Genomic DNA, 21,968 nt, shown 5'->3' on the forward strand with positions numbered 1-21,968 from the left:
GTGACTCGAATCCCAGCGTCATACAGGTACAGCGCCCTGATCTGGCGGGTGCAGGGGATCGTGGAGGTTCCCGCCCAATCAGTGGCATAGGCATGGGCCTGGCTTTCACTGACGGCCGAGCCCCTGCTGTATATGCCGGCATCGGTGAATATACTGATGCCGGCGTATTAACCCCTTGTATGCTATGGTCACCGCTTACCGTGGCATATATACGGGGCTTGTGAAGGGTAAGGGCTCCCTCCACATCTCCATCGGGTCACCGTGCTGCGGTGACGGGGACTCGATGGCTGAGAAGGCAGCCTGATGCCTTTCAGAGGCATCGGGGCTTGCCATCTAGAGAAGACTAGGGGATACCCGTAAAGAAAGAAATAAAAACTGTGCAAAAACAGCAGTTTTTTTTGTTTATCTTGCCTCACAAAAAGTGTAATAACAAGCGACCAAAAAAAGTCATATGTACCTCAAAATGGTACCGATCAAACGGTCCCGCAAAAAACTAGCCCCTGGGTAGAAAAATAAAACAGATTTTTGTGGACTGTAAAATCTCTTCCTCACTGAGTTCATTGGGGGACACAGGACCGTGGGTATAGCTGCTGCTGCCACTAGGAGGCGACACTAGACTAAAAAGTGTTGGCTCCTCCCGCCGGCTATACCCCCTCCAGCCTAGAGAGAGCATACCAGTTTGTGCACAAGCAGTAGGAGGAGAAGAAATCAGAAATGAAATAACAGTACAACAACCAGTGGGTCCAAACCCATAACGAAGGACCCCACCAGTCAAACAACCGCCGTCACCTGCGACAAAATTAGAGAACAAACAAAGGGTGGGAGCTGTGTCCCCCCAATGAACTCAGCAAGAAAGAGATTTTACAGGTGAGTCCACAAAAATCTTGTTTTCTCGCTCGTATCATTGGGGGACACAGGACAGTGGGATGTTCCGAAACAGTGGGGAGGGAACAAAAGACCAGAACCAATCTAAGGCTGGCCATAAGATCCCGCATGGAATGTAGGGAAAGGCTGCACAGGAACCCTGAATAGGCCCGGAAGAGAATGAACTGGTGGGACAGCCAGAAAGCGTATAACATGCAGCGACAGGCTGGGCAGAAGAGGAAAAGCTCAGTCAAACGAAGCCAAAGGGCTGGAGATACTTCAGAAGATGTGGATAGCATCACCGAATAGGAAATTTAGAACCACAGAACCGCCTTGGATGACCAGATTGGACAACCAGGACGTTGTGCATGACCTCAGACCCCACAGAAAACCGAGGGGGGGGTCTATCCAATAGAAATAGATCCATGTTATCCAGGCACGTACGAGACCTGGCCAAGCCTAGGGATAGGTAGACCCAGACAAAACCTCACCTAATGTGTAGGTACCAGGAAGGGATATTTCAACAGAGGAGAACTTGGAAATCCGCCATGAAAGCATCAAGCAAATGGCAGAAGACCAGTCCTGGAACGACCACCCAGGTGGATTAAGAAACAGAGATAGAGATAGGCACAGGACATGAAAACACCCATGGGAAACCATCGGTGGCACTGACCAGAAGAAAACAACACGTGAACGGTAAGTAGTCTGGGAGGAAAAACAGTGTCCTCGAGGATCAGGAACACCCCAGCCATGCTGCAGAGAGAAATGTCGTGTATGAGTACAGTCACACGGATTTTCGTCACTGGACAAAGACAAGACTGACTCCGGATCCAGGCCAATACCATGACTTGCGCTAGGCAGACTGAGAAAGCGGAGCAAAGACAGGGGAAAAGCACTGTGAAATATCTAGAGACGTCGCTGTGAGCACGCCGCGTACAGCTCTGCCAAAAAATAAAAAAACTCCCTAAGGACAAGGTGGGCGAATGCCCCTAGAGCCACAGAGGCTCCTCGTAAGGTCCCTAACGAGAGAACCCCACGGACAAAACTGCCTGGACCGGCCAAAGCGAACAGTAGGCTAAAAAACAAATACATTGACAATAAGGAGAAGCAATACTGACACCAGAAACAACGGTGGTGAGTGGACTTGTAAAAAAAATCCATCTCCCGCCATAGTGGAGCGACCCTGCCTGAATGGGATAATGTGGCTAGAGATAGGAGAAATACTACGCCCGAAGGGAAGTGCGACGTCGAAGACCAACACCACAAACGTACCAAAGAAAAACCTGTTAAAAGGAGAAAAGAGCGGCACCTCCAAAGCAGTGATACCCAATGAATATGGATACTGGTCAGGTAGACAAAAATGGTAGCTGGAGCGTGTACAACTACTCGCCTTGTAGAAGGGCATAAACAGAAAGGGCATTGCATTCCAACAATGATCATCTATTAGCGGTGACATCAAGAGACAGAACGACCGTTCCAACTCATGTGAGAGGCGAAATGTAGTCAACTCACAGTTTGTGTGCTGAATAGGTATGTTCCGCTACAGCAGAAAATGTCAGAGCCATTGCTCAAATTTCTAAGAGGCACAATGCTGAAGCTTTCACAGCATCAACTGTTAGATCCTATGTCCCACTCGTGAAGGGAACAATGCCGTAGACATGTGCCACAGAAAAGAAGGGGGTTATGCCAGCTGAAGAACTCCGTACTAGCGCACACAAAAGAAGTGGGGGACCCATCAGCTACAGCATTCCATGCTATTGTAAAAACCTGACACTACTGTAAATACCTGATCCGATGATGAAAGTAACAGACATGACTAGTGCCATCAGAAAGGAATGGACCTGTTAGCCATGGCACAAAGTGCCAGCACAAAGACAACACCTGTCCGAGCCACGGCATCCGCCAGTAGCATAAAATGAGCAGATCCAGCTGAGAAGGAATATACATAAGTATATATACACACACCCCCAACAATCACCACACCGGGTAACAACATGGAGGGTCCTCTATAGAAGGAGGGCAGGCGGTAGGAGCCAACGCCTCCAAGGACAGGTCTGAAGCATGGTGTGGAGGAGCAGGCAATGTGGTAGAAACCACAGATTCGCAACCCCGTGCAACTGCATCATGTAAAGGAAGGAAACAGCACGGGTGCCATGTCAGCTCTAAGGGTGAACGCAAGCACTGCATCCAAGAAGGGGAACCCACAACCGTAGACATAGAACCTAATGGCTAACGCAAATACTCCACCCTCGAAGAGAGCCACACAGTAGAGGCCACAGCATCCAGTGCTCGTGCAACACTCAACCTGAAAGGGAGGTCATAAAGTAGTAGCCAGTGGCTAGGGCCAGCGCAATACTCCACCTGCGAAGAAGGCCATATCGTAGAAACCATGGAATGTAGTGCTATCGTAAACCCTCCACGAGGAGGCCCCACAGGAAACTTCATGGAAATGTAGTGCCATACAGTAGTAGCCATGGTATGCAATGTTAGCGTTAATACTCCACCTGAGAAGGAGGAAAGCTGGCAGTGGATACAGTTTGCAGAAACAGTGAAAAACTTGACCGGCTGAATGTGGAAGAAATCACCATATTCCGTTCCAGGGCAGATGCTCCACTCATTGAAGGTGACAATGACTCCCATGGTAGAGTGGATTCCAACAGGGACTAAAAGCCCAAGGAAGTGGTGTTGTAGGGAGACACCCTGGACAGGCAGAAGCTGTCATGTAGGCTCTCAACACCAACACCCAAAATCTATCTGATAACAGGGATAATGTGGCAAAAGCATTATCCAGTGGTAGCGCCCGTATTTCACCTATTGAGGAGTATAAGGAAACCATAGGTACCATCTCTTGCAAATACTTCACCTTTGGAAGGGGAGGAATATCACTGGACGTACAGGAACCTGAGGTAGGACCGATACTCCACTGTGGCGTAGCAATCACAGCATCCAACGTTGGTGAAATCATTCTACTTGTCACTGTGACTACTCTACCTGTGGAAGGTAATGGGAGAGGATATACTGTATCCAGAAGCAGTGTCATCTCTCCACCTGTGGAGGAGGAGTATGATAGGACGTACCGCATCTGGCGTTAGTAGCACTATTCCCCTATGGCACAGTAGTCACAGTGTGCTATAGTGACGCAAATACTTCACCTCTGGGAGGAGGTACTGTACTGTATCCAGTGGAAGTGTAATTATTCTGCAACAGGATCTACACTGTCCAATGATAAGAGATATTATCCAATGATAACACTGTCCAATGATAAGAGATATTATGTGGGGGGAGTTAATGCGACTGGATGTACAGCATCCTGTGGTAGTGCAATTACTCCGCCTAAGGAGGAGGGTAATGCGACAGGGTGTACAGTATCTGGTGGAAGTGCAATTACTCCGCCTGCGAAAGAAGGGTAATGTGACCGCGTGTACTGGACTCAGTGGTAGTGTAACTACTCTGTCTATGGAAGGCCAGATGTACGGTACCCATAGGTAGCGCAATTACTTCGCCTGTGGGAGGAGGTACGGTAATGCTACAGCATGTACAATATCCAGTAGGAAGGAAGTTACGCTGTGGTAAGGGATAAATCTACAGTATGTAAAATATCCAAAACCTATGGAAGTGAATCAAGACCATGCCAGCGGACTTGGTAAGGGGGAAGTGCGGTAAAATTACGCCTCTCCTGGGGCATAGGGAGCATCTCCACAGCCGACCACTGTACCAAGCATAACACGTACGGCATTGGACTGCACCAGGGACTAACTGGGCCCTTCTGTTTTGTATTTTTATTTAATATATATATTTTTTTTTAATACATATTATTTTGAAATGGATTCATTGTCAATGACCTCCTTAGCAAGCTCAAACCTTGTCAAGTTGAGCCCCGGCCCTCAAATAGGCTCAGGGGGCCAGTAAGCCAGAAAAGTGCTTTTTTTTTTCTCCCTTTCGCTCCATGAGGGCTGGGGGCGGAGCTTCAGAAAGACGTCAGGGCGCGAAAAATTGCAACCCCCCCCCCCCCCCCCCCCCCCAAACTTAGCATGGAAAGAGCGGGTCGCAAGGCCGGGGACTAGCGTAGGCTGCAGGCGAGGCCGACCGGTGCACCTCCGGCCAGCCCGGATGAAAAAAACGGCAGAACCCCAAACCCTGTGACCAAGGAGGGCCTGGGACAGGCATACACGATGCCCAGAGGTTAAATGCACGGCCGCCATCTGAGGGAATGCCACCGCTGTGGAAACAGCAGCGCTGGGCCATGGATGGAAGGAGTGGGGAGCGAAGTGAGGTGGGGGCTAGGGGGCCGTAAGAACCCGGTTAAATAAGAGAAGAATCCAGGCTAAAGATTGAGGATGGATGGAGGGAGGGGAATGAGTGGGGACGGTGGAGTGGCTGGAGGGGGTTATAATCACCCTGTGGTTACCATACTCACCCCATCTTAATCCTCTTCTCTTCACCCCTCGGGGTACCAGCAGGGTCAGCCGCTGGCATGGAGGGAGGGCCGGATCCAGGTGACCCCTTAGCTGGCTGGATGCAGGGGAGCTAGGCTGCCCTGGTCCTCTTTTTCTTCTTGAGGCAGCTGGATGGAGTGGGAAACCTACCCAGGCCATTCTCTCCAGGGGAACAGGGAGGCTAGGCGGCCCTGTTCCCCCGCCTGTAAAAAGGGGGGAAAAGGAAAAATGTAGTAGAATTGACCATGCAAAGCAGGGATGTCTGCCTCCTACGATACTAAGCTAAAAACTGGTATGCTGTCCAGGCTGGGGGCGGGGGGTATAGCCAGCAGGAGTAGCTAACACTCTTTAGCCTAGTGTCGCCTCCTAGTGGCAGCAGCAGCTATACCCACTGTCCTGTGTCCCCCAATGATACGAGCGAGAAAATATGACTTTATTTTCTAAAATGCTTTTACTTAGTAAAACTTAACAAAAATAGACACATTAGGTATCGCTGTGTCTGTAACAACCTGCTCTATAAAAATATCATATGATCTACTCCCTCAGGTGAATGTCATAAAAAATAAAAAATAAATAAAAAAAAACTGCGCCAAAACAATCAAAAAATCATATGTACCCAAAAATAGTACCAATAAAAACATCAACTCTTCCCGCAAAAAACTAGCCCCTAGACAAGACGATCAGCAGAATAATAATATATATATATATATGGCATTCAGAAAATGGAGACATAAAAAAACATGACTTTTTTTTGTTTTAAAAATGCTTTATTATGTAAAACAAACAAAAAATATTAAAATACACATATTTGGTATCGTCGCATCCATAACAACTGGCTCAATAAAAATAACACATGACCTATCCTGTCAGATGAACCCTTTAAAAACCCAAAAATAAAAAATGTGCCAGAACAGCCATTTTTGGTTACCTTGACTCACAAAAAGTGTAATACTGAGCGATCAAAAATCATATGTACCCCAAAATAGTACCAATAAAACTGTCACCTTATCTTGTAGTTTCCAAAACGGGGTTATGTTTTGGTAGTTTATACTCTAGGGGTGCATTAGGGGGTCTTCAAATGCCACATAGCAACTTAAAATTATCCCAGCGACATCTGCCCCCTAAAATCCATATGTTGCTCCTTCCCTTCTGAGCCCTGTCGTGTGCCCATACAGCAGTTTACAACCACATGTGGAGTGTTTCTGTAAACTGCAGAATCAGGATAATAAATATTGAGTTTTGTTTGGCTGTTAGCCCTTGATGTGTTACAGGGTTTTCCCCTGAGTTTTCCTTTAACTCTTATGTAACTCCTAAAGGGTTAATAAAGTTAGCTAAATCAGTTTATAATAATTTGAGGGGAGTAGGTTCTAAAATGGAGTAATTTAAAATGGGTGGTTTCTACTATGTAAGCACCACAATGTGACTTCATAACTAAATTAGTACTTAAAAAAGTGAGCGATTTTCTTGAAAAATTTCAAAATTGCTTCTAAAATTCGAAGCCTTCTAACGTCCTAAAAAATAAAATGACATTTACAAAATGATGCCAACATAAAGTAGACATATGGGGAATGTTAAGTAATAAATATTTTATGAGGTATCACAATCCATCTTAAAAGCAAAGAAATTCTAATTTGGAAAATAGTGATTTTTTTTTAATTTTCTGTAAATAAAAATAAAATAAAAATCCAAAATAAAAGGTAAAACATAGTGACTTAAATTAACCACTAACGTACCCGCTGTCCCATGGGGGTCCTCCTAACTTCCTACAATCTACCTTTGGCAAGCTCCTCTGCCGGCCCGGCAATGGGGTTGCCCCCAGCAACATACTGCTTTTATTTACCGATTATTGAACCATTATTTATCTGCTTTACTTTATGTCACATTGCTTTTGCTGTTGCCATTATTCATTTGTGCTACATGATACCACACCATCATGAGATCTACTCATATAACAACCCTGCCTTTGGTTCGACATTGCTATATACCACTGTACTACCTAACAACATACTTCTATACATACTTCTATGTTACTATACCATTCTGAGCTATATTACAACACATTTCTGTACTATTCCGTACTGCATAATAATCTACTACTGCGCTAATCTCTGCTACATGACAATATACTACTGCGCTACATGACAATATACTACTGGACTAATCTGTGCTACATGACAATATACTACTGCGCTAATCTGTGCTACATGACAATATACTACTGCGCTAATCTGTGCTACATGACAATATACCACTGCGCTAATCTGTGCTACATGACAATATACTACTGGACTAATCTGTGCTACATGACAATATACTACTGCGCTAATCTGTGCTACATGACAATATACCACTGCGCTAATCTGTGCTACATGACAATATACTAGTGCGCTAATGTGTGCTACATGACAATATACTACTGCGCTAATCTGTGCTACATGACAATATACCACTGCGCTAACCTGTGCTACATGACAATATACTACTGGGCTAATCTGCGCTACATGACAATATACTACTGCGCTAATCTGTGCTACATGACAATATACTACTGCGCTACATGACAATATACTACTGCGCTAATCTGTGCTACATGACAATAAACTACTGCGCTACATGACAATATACTACTGCGCTACATGACAATATACTACTGCGCTACATGACAATATACTACTGCGCTACATGACAATATACTACTGGGCTAATCTGTGCTACATGACAATATACCACTGCGCTACATGACAATATACTACTGGGCTAATCTGTGCTACATGACCATATACCACTGCGCTAACCTGTGCTACATGACAACATTTTAGCACGGGGTACACCTGCTTTCTCAGCTTTGATTACGCTTCGTAGCCCTCCTTTTTACAGCCACCCATTGACGCATGTATAGAGGCTTAGACCCATACCTTCTAATATCTACCTCTTTAATACATTGGTCTCATCTACAATCAGCCCTATGACTATATCTTTATAGAATATAACCCTTTACCTCCGACTAAGGCTACTTTCACACCTGCGTTAGGTGCGGATCCGTCTGGTATCTGCACAGACGGATCCGCACCTATAATGCAAACGCTTAGATCCGTTCAGAACGGATCCGTTTGCATTAGGCCTCTTTCACACTACCGTTTTTTTTTTCCGTTTTGCGGTCCGTTTTTTGCGTTCCGTATACGGTCCGTATACGGAACAATTCATTTCAATGGTTCCGCAAAAAAAACGGAATGTGTTCCGTATGCATTCCGTTTCCGTATTTCCGTGGAAAGATAGAACATGTCCTATTATTGCCCGCAAATCACGGTCCGTGGCTCCATTCAAGTCAATGGGTCCGCAAAAAAAACGGAACACATACGGAAATGCATCCGTATGTCTTCCGTTTCCGTTCCGTTTTTTCTGAACCATCTATTGAAAATGTTATGCCCAGCCCAATTTTTTCAATGTAATTACTGTATACTGTATATGCCATACGGAAAAACGGAACAGAACGACGGAACGGAAACGGAAACACAACGGAACCAAAAAAACGGAACAACGGATCCGTTAAAAACGGAACGCAAAACACTGAAATGGACATACTGTAGTGTGAAAGAGGCCTTACCATGAACAAAAAAACAAAAAAAAAACATTTTTTTTTTTGTTCATGATAATGCAAACGGATCCGTTTTGACTTTACATTGAAAGTCAATGGGGGACGGATCCGTTTGAAGATTGAGCCATACTGTGTCATCTTCAAATGGATCCGTCCCCATTGACTTACATTGTAAGTCTGGACGGATCCGTTTGCCTCCGCACGGCCAGGCGGACACCCAAACGCTGCAAGCTGCGTTCAGGTGTCCGCCTGCTGAGCGGAACGGAGGACAAACGGTGCCAGACTGATGCATTCTGAGCGGATCCGCATCCATTCAGAATGCATTAGGGCTGGACGGATCCGTTCGGGGCCGCTTGTGAGAGCCTTCAAACGGAGCTCACGAGCGGACAACCGAACGCTAGTGTGAAAGTAGCCTAATGTATACATGTCTTTTTTTATTAGTGACTTATGTGACCAAGGTCTGGAGTGACCGAAACGTCATAAAGACTCGGTCGGGGTCACAATATTGGCATCTCTCCGTTATTACTTATGTACCCATTTTATTTGCATGATAACCTTGAGTGTGCGGTGGTATCTCTCTTACTAAGGCCTCATGCACACGACCGTTGTTTTATTCCGTGTCCGTTGTTCAGTTTTTCGTGATTTTCTGCGGACCCATTGACTTTCTATGGGTCCGTTGAAAACTCGGCTAATGCACCGTTTGTCATCCGCGTCCGTGGTTCCAGTCCGTCAAAAAAATATAACCTGTCCTATTTTTTTCACGGAAAACGGTTCGCGGACCCATTCAAGTCAATGGGACCGTGAAAAAACGCGGAGGCACACAAGATTGTCGTCCGCGTCCGTTTTTTTCCTATCATTTGCATGGCAAACTTGACTTAGACTTTTTTTTACTTTCCTTCATGTCTGGTGATCCTCCAAAAATAAAGGAGGACACACGGAAACAAAAACGGAAACGGATCACGGAACAACGGAACCCCATTTTGCGGAACGTAACACAACAACGGTCGTGTGCATGAGGCCAAAGAAGTACAATATGTCACGCGAAAGCAATCTCAGAATCACTTGGCTAAGGAAAAGCGTTCCAAAGTTATTACCACATAAAGTGAAACATGTCAGATTTGCAAAATGTGGCTTGGTCCTTATGGTGAAAACTGGCTTGGTCTTAAAGGGGTTAAAGCTTCTCTGAAATACATTGTCGGGAAAGTATACAGGACTGATATGACTTCTCTCTTGAATTCACTCCTGATTTTGGCTGCCCCAGGAAACCTGACTGTGTGGTCATAGCCTAACAAGCATTGCTTGCCCTTTCTGAAAACATGTCACTGGGGACAAGGTCATCAAGGTCCCAAGGGGATTGATACGTTCAGAAAAGTGATTGCAGTCTTACAAAAGACAGATATATCTCCATCCCATAAATATCAGGATATTGTTAACCTTTTGCTTACCGCCGCATGACCATACATGCTGTGGTAGTAAGCTTGACGTATAAAAGCACTGGGTTACATTCCAATCTGCCGGCGCCCCACGGCATTGTAGATGTCTGTGACTGCGCTGTCATTAGACAGCTGTGGTCACAGTAAGTATGCCGTAGACCAAGCAAAGTGGTCTCCCTGCGTGATCTCCCAGCGATCCATCGAAGTGTGAAGACAAAAAGCTGGCAGAGGTGCGCTCTTAATGTGAGAGCACCCCTGCTCGCTGTAGAATTAACCGTGACATTGCAGTCTATGAAATAACCCCTTCTTACCCTGACTGAGGCAGGAAAGGCTTAATTCACTTTTTTTTTTTTAAATAAGGCTACTTTCACATTAGCGTTTTCAATTCCGCTATTGAGATCCGTCATAGAATCTCAATAGCGGAAGAAAACGCTTTAGTTTTGTCCCCATTCATTGTCAATGGGGACGAAACTGAACTGAACGAAACGGAATGCACCAAAATGCATTCCGTTCTGTTTGGTTGCGCTCCTATCGCGAACAGAATAATGCTGCAAGCAGCGTTTTCTGTCCGCGATGTGGCGCGGAGCAAGACGAATCCGTCCTGGCACACAAAGTAAGTCAATGGGGACGGATCCGTTTTCTCTGACACAATAGAAAACGGATCCGTCCCCCATTGACTTTCAGTGGTGTTCATGATGGATTCGTCATGGCTTTAGAAGACATAATACAACCGGATCCGTTCATGAAGGATGCATGCGGTTGTATTATGGTAACCGAAGCGTTTTTGCAGATCCATGATGGATCCGCAAAAAACGCTAATGTGAAAGTAGCCTAAAAAGTAAAAAACAAAAAAAAATGAAATAAAAAAATAAATAAAGTGGTAGGCAAATAAGAGTGCCGCATTTGTGTGAGGGGAGGCGGGGCGTTCACTATTTAAACCTGGCCCTCCTCCCCCCACTTGTCGGTTCGAACGATTTCGAATCGGCTTGTGGGTTGGTGCCAGAGAAGGGCATGCGTCACTGGAGGATCGGGGGATCGGTCTAACATGTGGGGCTGCCGAGCGTGCCGCCGGTCCCCAGCTGCGCTGGAGACTGCCCGCACTCCCGATCGCTTCCGGCACCCCAAGACAGGCACCCCGATCCGCTCCAGGCCCTGCGCTAAGCACCCCCGCTCCCACATGCAGCGTCCCCCAGGCGGGCACCCCTCACCTGTGGCTCAGCAGCGACGGGTCACGACATCCTCTCGCATACCCTGAGCATCGGTCACGCCGGCCGTCGGCTCCACGACGCAGCGTTATATATCACTCACTCCCGTATCAGAACATAAACATTCGTTCCGCCGTAGAGGAAAACGCCGTCCGCTCACACAGGGATCTATTCATTAGCTGCAATCAGTAAGCGGAGGTCCAGCTGCAGGATCAGGGGGCGGAAGCCGAAACCTACAGGCGATTAATACGCCGCGGCTTTCCCTGTACAAATAGTCGATAGCGGTGGGCACGGGATGCAATGTTCCACATGGCGGAGCGCAAATCCCTCACAGCCGATCCTGATGCACGTTCTCCTGGTAATTACAATTAGCGAGGCTGTGAAGGTGGACATGCTTATGTGACTTTCAGTCATGTCTAGGAATCCGCTGCAGAATAAACTCGTCTTCTTTACTGCGCCAAACTCAGGCAAGACAAGATAAGCAGATACTCAGACATGTTCACTGTATAACAAGTTATGATTTCAATGGTTAATTCTAACCTAGAAGGGAATCACTGGCTTGCTGCGCTCCAGCAGGTCCTGGCTTGATAGAGGGTGACACCTTCAGGCCCATACTGGTACTGCAGTCCAGGTGCAAGGCTCCTCTGCTCAGGCACAGTGGCTAGGTACTAAGGCAGGAGTATAAAAATAAAAAAATAAAAATAAAAAATAAATTTGGAATATGTTCAAGGATCAAATATAAAGAGGGCATCAAGGAGGGGGGCTGGCCACGTCACTTTGCGCACGCAGCCGGGCAGCCCGTAAGCCCATACGGTCAGTCAGGGGTTTGGTTCGGGCGCAGTCACAATAATCCGGTGGTTAGCTAGGGAGCGGTGGCATGAGTGAAGGGTCGCCCAGCCGGCGTGCGCTCACTCACACGTCTGTCCTTGGTTATTCAGGTCCACAGGTGGTGGGCTAACTTACGATACTGTGGGGTTCGTGGCTGTCATGGCCGCCAGGTGAGTCAGGGGTGGTGCATGCGGGGGCCAACCCCCTCTTTTCTCCTGCATAGGCTTGGGGGACGGGGGATGGTGGACTATTATGTCCACGCCTCTGGCGCATCTCTTACAGGGTGGCGCCTACAGTCGTGGCCTTTGGTGGGGGGGGAAAAGGAAAAAAAAAAATATATAATAATAATAATGGTATAGATAGGAATGTTGCTTTGCCAGGTCTGTCACGACTACAGACTCCTTATAAAGCCCTGCCACGACTGCAGGCATCAGTCTGTCACGACTACAGACTCGTTATAAAGTCCTGCCACGACTGCAGGCATCAGTCTGTCACGACTACAGACCCGCTCTAAAGCCCTGCCACGACTGCAGGCACAAATCCGTTACGACTACAGACTCATTATTAAGACTGGCCACGGCTGCAGGTATTAGTCTCATGTCAACAGACTCATGAGGTAATACTACCACGTCTACAGGCGATGGTCCGTTACCGCTACTCTCGATGTAGGGTCCCCTCACGACTACAGGGGCTAGTCGGTCACATCCACAGACTCGGTCGCACTCCCGTTAACTACAGGCACTGGGTGGGCATCTACGGGTAGTTGCATCACGACTACGCACGTGGGTCAGCCACGGCCTGGGAGGTCAGCCTTCACGGTCACAGGTAGGTCCAGTTAGGCTTCAGTCTCCCAGCAGGTTCCAGTCACAATAACCAGCCCCTAGGTGAGGGGGGGCACTCCCGCACCGGCGCACAATGCCAGGGAGCTGTGCGGCTCCTCACGCAGCACACGGTTCAAACCAGCGGGGGCCGGGGCCCACGGTAAAGGAAGGGCTCCCTCTGATCCGGTGCACATTGCCAGGGAGTGGCGCTGCTCCCCAAGCGGTACGAGTGTCCAGCCGGCGGTGGGTCGGCCCTAGCTGAGGAGGGGGGCTCCCCCGCACTGGTGCATTCTGCCAGGGAGCAGCGTGAGCTCCCCACGCGGCTGGGGGGTAAGGCTCCTCATCTTCAATAAAGTCTGGCACGGGCCGCCGTGCCGTTAGGTAGGCAGGGATCAGGGGAAGGAGTACTAGGCTCGGTCAGGGGGAGCAGATCATAGGCGGTGGCTGGCTTCCTGCTGCCGGCCGTACATAAGGTTCCAAGGGGGTTATTTAGGCACAGGATGTTAGTTAGTCCGTGCAGGTGATCTGCGTTATACCATGCTCTTCATGCTCGTACTCAGAGCTGTGCCCATACGGGAGCTGCTTAAGTGGTTGATAGTGAAAAAAAAAAAAAAAAAAAAAACATTTTTGAGTCTTTCACGCATGGCTTCTCCGTTTTAGGTTTACACATATGACTCCGCCATCTGAGTCTCTCACGCATGGCTTCTCCGTGTTAGTTTTACACATACGGATCCGCCATTAGAGTCTCTCACGCATGGCTTCTCCGTGTTAGTTTTACACATACGGATCCGCCATTAGAGTCTCTCACGCATGGCTTCTCCGTTTTAGGTTTACACATATGACTCCGCCATTAGAGTCTCTCACGCATGGCTGCTCCGTTTTAGGTTTACACATATGTCTCCGCCATTAGAGTCTCTCACGCATGGCTTCTCCGTTTTAGGTTACACATATGACTCCGCCATTAGAGTCTCTCACGCATGGCTTCTCCGTGTGAGTTTTACACATACGACTCCGCCATTAGTCTCTCACGCATGGCTTCTCCGTTTTAGGTTGGCACATATGACTCCGCCATTAGAATCTCTCACGCAGGGCTGCTCCGTTTTAGGTTTACACATATGACTCCGCCATTAGACTCTCTCACGCATGGCTTCTCCGTTTTAGGTTACACATATGACTCCGCCATTAGTCTCTCACGCATGGCTTCTCCGTTTAGGTTCACACATATGTCTCCGCCATCTGAGTCTCACGTATGGCTTCCCCGTTTTAGGTTACACATATGACTCCGCCATCTGAGTCTCTCACGCATGGCTTCTCCGTTTTAGGTTTACACATATGACTCCGCCATTAGAGTCTCTCACGCATGGCTTCCCCGTTTTAGGTTACACATATGACTCCGCCATTAGAGTCTCTCATGCATGGCTTCTCCGTGTGAGTTTTACACATACGACTCCGCCATTAGTCTCTCACGCATGGCTTCTCCGTTTTAGGTTGGCACATATGACTCCGCCATTAGAATCTCTCACGCAGGGCTGCTCCGTTTTAGGTTTACACATATGACTCCGCCATTAGACTCTCTCACGCATGGCTTCTCCGTTTTAGGTTACACATATGACTCCGCCATTAGTCTCTCACGCATGGCTTCTCCGTTTTAGGTTACACATATGACTCCGCCATCTGAGTCTCTCACGCATGGCTTCTCCGTTTTAGTTTTACACATATGACTCCGCCATTAGAGTCCCTCACGCAGAGCTTCTCCGTTTTAGTTTTACACATATGACTCCGCCATTAGTCTCTCACGCATGGCTCCGCCATTAGTCTCTCGCGCATGGCTTCTCCGCTTTAGGTTTACACACAGGACTCCGCCATTAGAGTCTCTCACGCATGGAGGTAAAAAAATAAAATAAAAAAATAAATAATTCCGCACCAGGCCCAGCTGCGCTGGGACTAGTCTCCCATCTCACCATAGCTAAGAGACTGATGGCCAATTCCTTGGCCAGTGATACTCTGAGGGCTTACAAGACAGCTTGGCGCCTGTTTCAGAGATATGAGAACACCTACCCGGCCGCTGGCCGGGGACCTATCACTCACCTATTGGGCTTTGTCTGGGTTTTTGCCACTCTCAATTAAACCTGTCCTATAGCATTGTTAACTATACATGGCAGGTATTCAGCACCATTGGTACAGGCTACATCCGGACCTACCGTCACTCTTCTCCGCCCACCCGATCAAAGCGGCGTTGAAGGGTTTGCGCAAGTTGTCTGTTGTGAAACGACATGGGCGTCAGCCATTTACCGGTAGCTTGTTCAGGCCGTGACAGGCAAACTGCAGGGGCAAACCGTTCGGGCCGCAGGTTAGCGCTCTGGTAGAAACAGCCTTGTACCTGGCTTTCCATGGATTCCTCAGGTCAGGCGAGCTCATGGGCACCAATACGCTGGCTGGGTTCTTGCGGAAAAGTCAGCTCATCCGGCGCGGGTCCATCTATGTCCTCACCTTGGCCTCGTCCAAGACGTCACGGCCGGGGCAATCAGTGGTGGTCAGATACTTTCCCACGCACAGCAGATGGTGTCCGGTGCAGGCCTTGGAGGCTTGGCTGCGTAGTATTTAGTCCAAGCTGCATGTTCTCCCGTACTCGAACTAGGCAATGTCCGGCTAACCACCGCGGCCTTTCTTACGTACATTTAGGTTAGTTGACAGGTTCAGGGGTCGGTCCTCGCTGGATCACAGGACATTCCTTCCGCATGGGCGCGGCAGCGGCGGCGTCCATGCATAAGGTGCCAGTACATGTCATCAAACGGTTGGGTCGTCGCAGTTCCGCGTGTTCCATGCGTAATATCCCGGATCCTTATACGAAATATCATTGGCTTTCGAGTTTTGGTCTGTAGTTTCTGTTATCAAGTTTTCAAACTCCTATGCATGGTTCTTTTGGCCCCTTTAGGCTACCCTTCGATAAGCAGTTCCGGCATAACTCTGCTGCTTCTAGGTTGGGGGGGGGGGGTGGAGTATAGGCTTAGGTAGGGTACCCTCTCAGCATGAGCCGATCCGAGCACAAGTTATAGCTATAGTTACTACTTTTAGCAATAGTATAGCAGACTACGTGCACAAACATGTATTTTCCCCCTTTTTTTCCCCACATTTGCTTTCTTAAAAAATGTTTAATGTATAGGCATTTAGCTATATTTAGTATAGCAGGTTTTTTTCAATAAAAAAAAAAAAAAGCCTTATGTTGACTTATGATGCTATGTATCCCTTACAGTCCTGGATTGTATTGGATAACACTGACAGCATTATGTCAGTGTTATCCAATACATTCCAGAACTGTAAGGGCAACCATGGCTTGACATGCCACAATATACATACACATCAGGACACATAAGCTTACCCTAAGTTGCGGGTGTAAACAGAGTTCAAGGGGCCCCAAATGCAAAGTGAGCAATGGGCTGCCACTGTGTTACCAGTAAGTAGAACTGTAGTAATGTAATGTAAATTAGCCACATACAGTTGCAAGAAAAAGTATGTGAACTCTTTGGAATGATATGGATTTCTGCACAAATTGGTCATAAAATGTGATCTGATCTAGCGGTGGGCGGTATAGGCGATATAGGCGATATGCGATATAAATTTGGGCCACGATATGGATTTTCGCCATATCGCCGGACCGCGATATGATCGCGCTCTCTGCGCGCACCATTTTCTCCTGATGAGCCGGCCGGCACAGTGGAGGGAGAAGGAGGGAGTCCCTCCCCACTGTGCGCGGCTGCCGCTGAACACCAATGAGGACAGAGTAGGAGGAGGAGGGGAGGGACTGTGGCCACTGCACCACCAATGAATGTGCCGGCCATATCCCACAGGGTCCCCCTCCTCCCCCCCATCATTGTTGGCAGTGGGCAGTTCCGATCGGAGTCCCAGCAGTGTAATGCTGGGGCTCCGATCGGTTACCATGGCAGCCAGGAGTCACGCTACTGAAGTCCTGGCTGCCATGGTATGTTAGTGAGCAGCATTATACTCACGTGCGCCGTGGCCGCCGGTCGCTCCTTCTTCTGTCTGTGCGGCGGATTGCTAATGCTTATAGCATTAGCAATGCACCGCACAGACCTATGAGAAGGAGCGCCCGGCAGCTACGGCGCACTTGAGTATAATGCTGCTCACTAACATACCATCGCAGCCAGGACTTCAGTAGCGTCCTGGCTGCCATGGTAACCGATCGGAGCCCCAGCATTACACTGCTGGGACTCCGATCGGAACTGCCCACTGCCAACAATGATGGAGGGGGAGGGGGACCCTGTGGCCACTGCCACCAATGATTAATACTGGGGAGGGAGGGAGGGGGGGGGTTTAGTTACCAGAGGGGACGGATCAGAGGCTGGGGGGCAGATCAGAGGCTGGGGGAGCAGATCAGAGGCTGGGGGGGCACATCAGAGGCTGGGGGGCACATCAGAGGCTGGGGGGGGCACATCAGAGGCTGGGGGGGGCACATCAGAGGCTGGGGGGGGCACATCAGAGGCTGGGGGGGGCACATCAGAGGCTGGGGGGGGCACATCAGAGGCTGGGGGGGGCACATCAGAGGCTGGGGGGGGCACATCAGAGGCTGGGGGGGGCACATCAGAGGCTGGGGGGGGCACATCAGAGGCTGGGGGGGGCACATCAGAGGCTGGGGGGGCACATCAGAGGCTGGCTGCCATGGTCAGCTCCCTGCTGTTGTGTGCACAAAGCACAGGGCAGCAGGGAGAGTGTAAAGTCCTATTCACCCTAATAGAGCTCTATTAGGGTGAATATGACAAGGGTTCTAGCCCTTAAGGAGGCTAATAGTTATTAATAAGATGAGATTGGAGGTGTTGGTTACAGCTGCCCTGCCCTATAAAAAACACACACCAGTTCTGGGTTTGATTTTCACAAGAAGCATTGCCTGATGTGAATGATGCCTCGCACAAAAGAGCTCTCAGAAGACCTACGATTAAAAATTGTTGACTTGCATAAAACTGGAAAGGGTTATAAAAGTATCTCCAAAAGCCTTGCTGTTCATCAGTCCACGGTAAGACAAATTGTCTATAAATGGAGAAAGTTCAGCACTGCTGCTACTCTCCCTAGGAGTGGCCATCCTGTAAAGATGACTGCAAGAGCATAGCGCAGACTGCTCAATGAGGTGAAGAAGAATCCTAGAGTGTCAGCTAAAGACTTACAAAAGGCTCTGGCATATGCTAACATCCCTGTAAGCGAATCTACGATACGTAAAACACTAAACAAGAATGGATTTCATGGGAGGATACCACAGAGGAAGCCACTGCTGTCCAAAAAAACATTGCTGCACGTTTACAGTTTGCACAAGAGCACCTGGATGTTCCACAGCAGTACTGGCAAAATATTCTGTGGAAAGATGAAACCAAAGTTGAGTTGTTTGGAAGAAACACACAACACTATGTGTGGAGAAAAAGAGGCACAGCACACCAACATCAAAACCTCATCCCAACTGTGAAGTATGGTGGTGGGGGCATCATGGTTTGGGGCTGCTTTCCTGCGTCAGGGTCTGGACGGATTGCTATCATCAAAGGAAAAATGAATTCCCAAATTTATCAAGACATTTTGCAGGAGAACTTATGGCCATCTGTCCACCAGCTGAAGCTCAACAGAAGATGGGTGTTGCAACAGCACAACGACACAAAGCATAGAAGTAAATCAACAACAGAATGGCTTAAACAGAAGAAAATACGCCTTCTGGAGTGGCCCAGTCAGAGTCCTGACCTCAACCCGATTGAGATGATGTGGCATGACCTCAAAAAAGACACCAGACATCCCAAGAATATTGCTGAACTAAAATAGTTCTGTAAAGAGGAATGGTCAAGACTCACTCCTGACCGTTGTGCATGTCTGATCTGCAACTACAGGAAACGTTTGGTTGAAGTTATTGCTGCTAAAGGAGGTTCAACCAGTTATTAAATCCAAGGGTGCACATACTTTTTCCACCTGCACTGTGAATGTTTACATGGTGTGTTCAATAAAAACATGGTAACATTTAATTCTTTGTGTGTTATTAGTTTAAGCAGACTTTGATTGTCTATTGTTGTGACTTAGATGAAGATCAGATCACATTTTATGACAAATTTGTGCAGAAATCCATATCATTCCAAAGGGTTCACATACTTTTTCTTGCAACTGTAACTGCTATTAGGAAGAATCAGTGACCTCTGTCATAGATGTTCCACATATGAAGACAGACAATACAGTCACTATGTTCTTCTACCCCTCCCCAGGAGAACATCAGATCCATAAAGGCAGGATATGGTTGAGTACCACCCATGTCATAAATTAATGTAACCAGTAATGGGTGAAGGAGACTGCACCCAGATCAGTAGGGTTACTTTCACATCTGCGGCACCGCGACCCTGCAAAGAATGCCAGGAATCGGCCGGACACAAACCGCAGTGTGCAGAGCTTTGTGTCCAGACGATTCTCTGCGTTTTTTCCAAAATGAGGCTAGATTTACTATGCAGAGAAAGTTTCCATGGTTCTGACCATCCTGCAGTCCAGCAGCGGTGGCCGTGCTTGTACACTATAGAAAAAAGTACCAGCCTAAGTGAGCTCCCACAGTCCGAGCCACCACAGCGGCCGGCGCTTCTTCCTGTATTGTACGAGTACAACCACACATGCTGGATTACAGGGTGTTTGTAACCATGAAAACGAGCAGTGTATAATGTGATTGTAAAATGAATCCAGCCAGCAAAGGAGGCAATATGGAGAATCACAATACATTAGTAAGTGCCTTGTATTAACTTTCTCTACATGATAAATGCCACTTGCTAAAGTGAGACAACCCTTTAAGACCGCCCCTGGTCAACTATCAGTGACAGAGCTATGTACATATGCATACACTCACCTAAAGAATTATTAGGAACACCATACTAATACGGTGTTGGACCCCCTTTTGCCTTCAGAACTGCCTTAATTCTACGTGGCATTGATTCAACAAGGTGCTGATAGCATTCTTTAGAAATGTTGGCCCATATTGATAGGATAGCATCTTGCAGTTGATGGAGATTTGAGGGATGCACATCCAGGGCACGAAGCTCCCGTTCCACCACATCCCAAAGATGCTCTATTGGGTTGAGATCTGGTGACTGTGGGGGCCATTTTAGTACAGTGAACTCATTGTCATGTTCAAGAAACCAATTTGAAATGATTCGAGCTTTGTGACATGGTGCATTATCCTGCTGGAAGTAGCCATCAGAGGATGGATACATGTTCTCATTCTGTTTACGCCAAATTCGGACTCTACCATTTGAATGTCTCAACAGAAATCGAGACTCATCAGACCAGGCAACATTTTTCCAGTCTTCAACAGTCCAATTTTGGTGAGCTTGTGCAAATTGTAGCCTCTTTTTCCTATTTGTAGTGGAGATGAGTGGTACCCGGTGGGGTATTCTGCTGTTGTAGCCCATCCGCCTCAAGGTTGTGCGTGTTGTGGCTTCACAAATGCTTTGCTGCATACCTCGGTTGTAACGAGTGGTTATTTCAGTCAACGTTGCTCTTCTATCAGCTTGAATCAGTCGGCCCATTCTCCTCTGACCTCTAGCATCCACAAGGCATTTTTGCCCACAGGACTGCCGCATACTGGATGTTTTTCCCTTTTCACACCATTCTTTGTAAACCCTAGAAATGGTTGTGCGTGAAAATCCCAGTAACTGAGCAGATTGTGAAATACTCAGACCGGCCCGTCTGGCACCAACAACCATGCCACGCTCAAAATCGCTTAAATCACCTTTCTTTACCATTCTGACATTCAGTTTGGAGTTCAGGAGATTGTCTTGACCAGGACCACCCCCCTAAATGTATTGAAGCAACTGCCATGTGATTGGTTGACTAGATAATTGCATTAATGAGAAATAGAACAGGTGTTCCTAATAATTCTTTAGGTGAGTGTACATGCTTAGGCCTCATGCACACAAACGTATTTTCGTTTTGCATTTATTTCTATGGGGCCGCTAAAAAATGTGGACAGCACACGAATGTTATATGTGTGCTGTCTACATCCATTTATTATGTCGAGAAAATTAATACAAGGCACTTACTAATGTATTGTGATTGTCCATATTGCCTCCTTTGCTGGCTGGATTCATTTGTCCATCACATTATACAGTGCTCGTTTCCATGGTTACAACCACCCTGTAATCCATCAGCGGTGGTCGTGCTTGCACACTATAAGAAAAAATTCCAGCCTCTCTGGTGGCAGGGACCACAGGAGCTCACCTAGGCTGGGGCTTTTTTCTATAGTGTGCAAGCACAGCCACTGCTGCTGGACTGCAGGGTGGTCGTAACCATGGAAACTTTCTCTCCATTAAAAATGCTATTTGCTGAAGTGGCAAAACCCCTTTAATTAATGGGGCCGGCAGGCATTCCGTTTGCATCCAGAATTGCCAATCTGGAGAATTCCAGCAGGTTGTTCTCTGCCGCAATCGCTACCGCAGATGTGAGAGGAGCCTAAATAAGGTGCATCTGTTGCCAATTTTTGGGGTGAAATATTTACCAGTTTGATATATTCCCTCATGGACATTCGATAAATGATATATAATTTTTTATTTTTTACTGAGGTTCGGAGAGTCAGCTTTTTACTGAATAAGAGTACGGCCAGACGATGAAAACCATAGTAACATAGTACATAAGGCTGGAAAAAGACATCCAGTTCGGCCTGTCATCCTGCAAGTTGATCCAGAGGCAGTCAGTGGTTGTCGGAGTCACGGCCGTAATATGCTCACACAGCCCGACCTTGGCTGTTTTCTTTTATTCATTAAAATTGA

The 21,968-nt window shown here is 47.5% G+C and overlaps 1 protein-coding gene across 1 annotated transcript in view; it reads right to left on the reverse strand.

Annotated features, from left to right (window-relative positions):
* The window catches only part of GPAT2 (glycerol-3-phosphate acyltransferase 2, mitochondrial), an 86,942-nt gene that overhangs the window by 64,454 nt on the left and 520 nt on the right, over positions 1-21,968 (reverse strand). The gene's annotated exons all lie outside the window — the stretch shown is intronic.

Source organism: Bufo bufo, chromosome 1 (genome assembly GCF_905171765.1).
Source record: "Bufo bufo chromosome 1, aBufBuf1.1, whole genome shotgun sequence".
In the NCBI taxonomy this organism is placed as follows: Eukaryota; Metazoa; Chordata; class Amphibia; order Anura; family Bufonidae; genus Bufo; species Bufo bufo.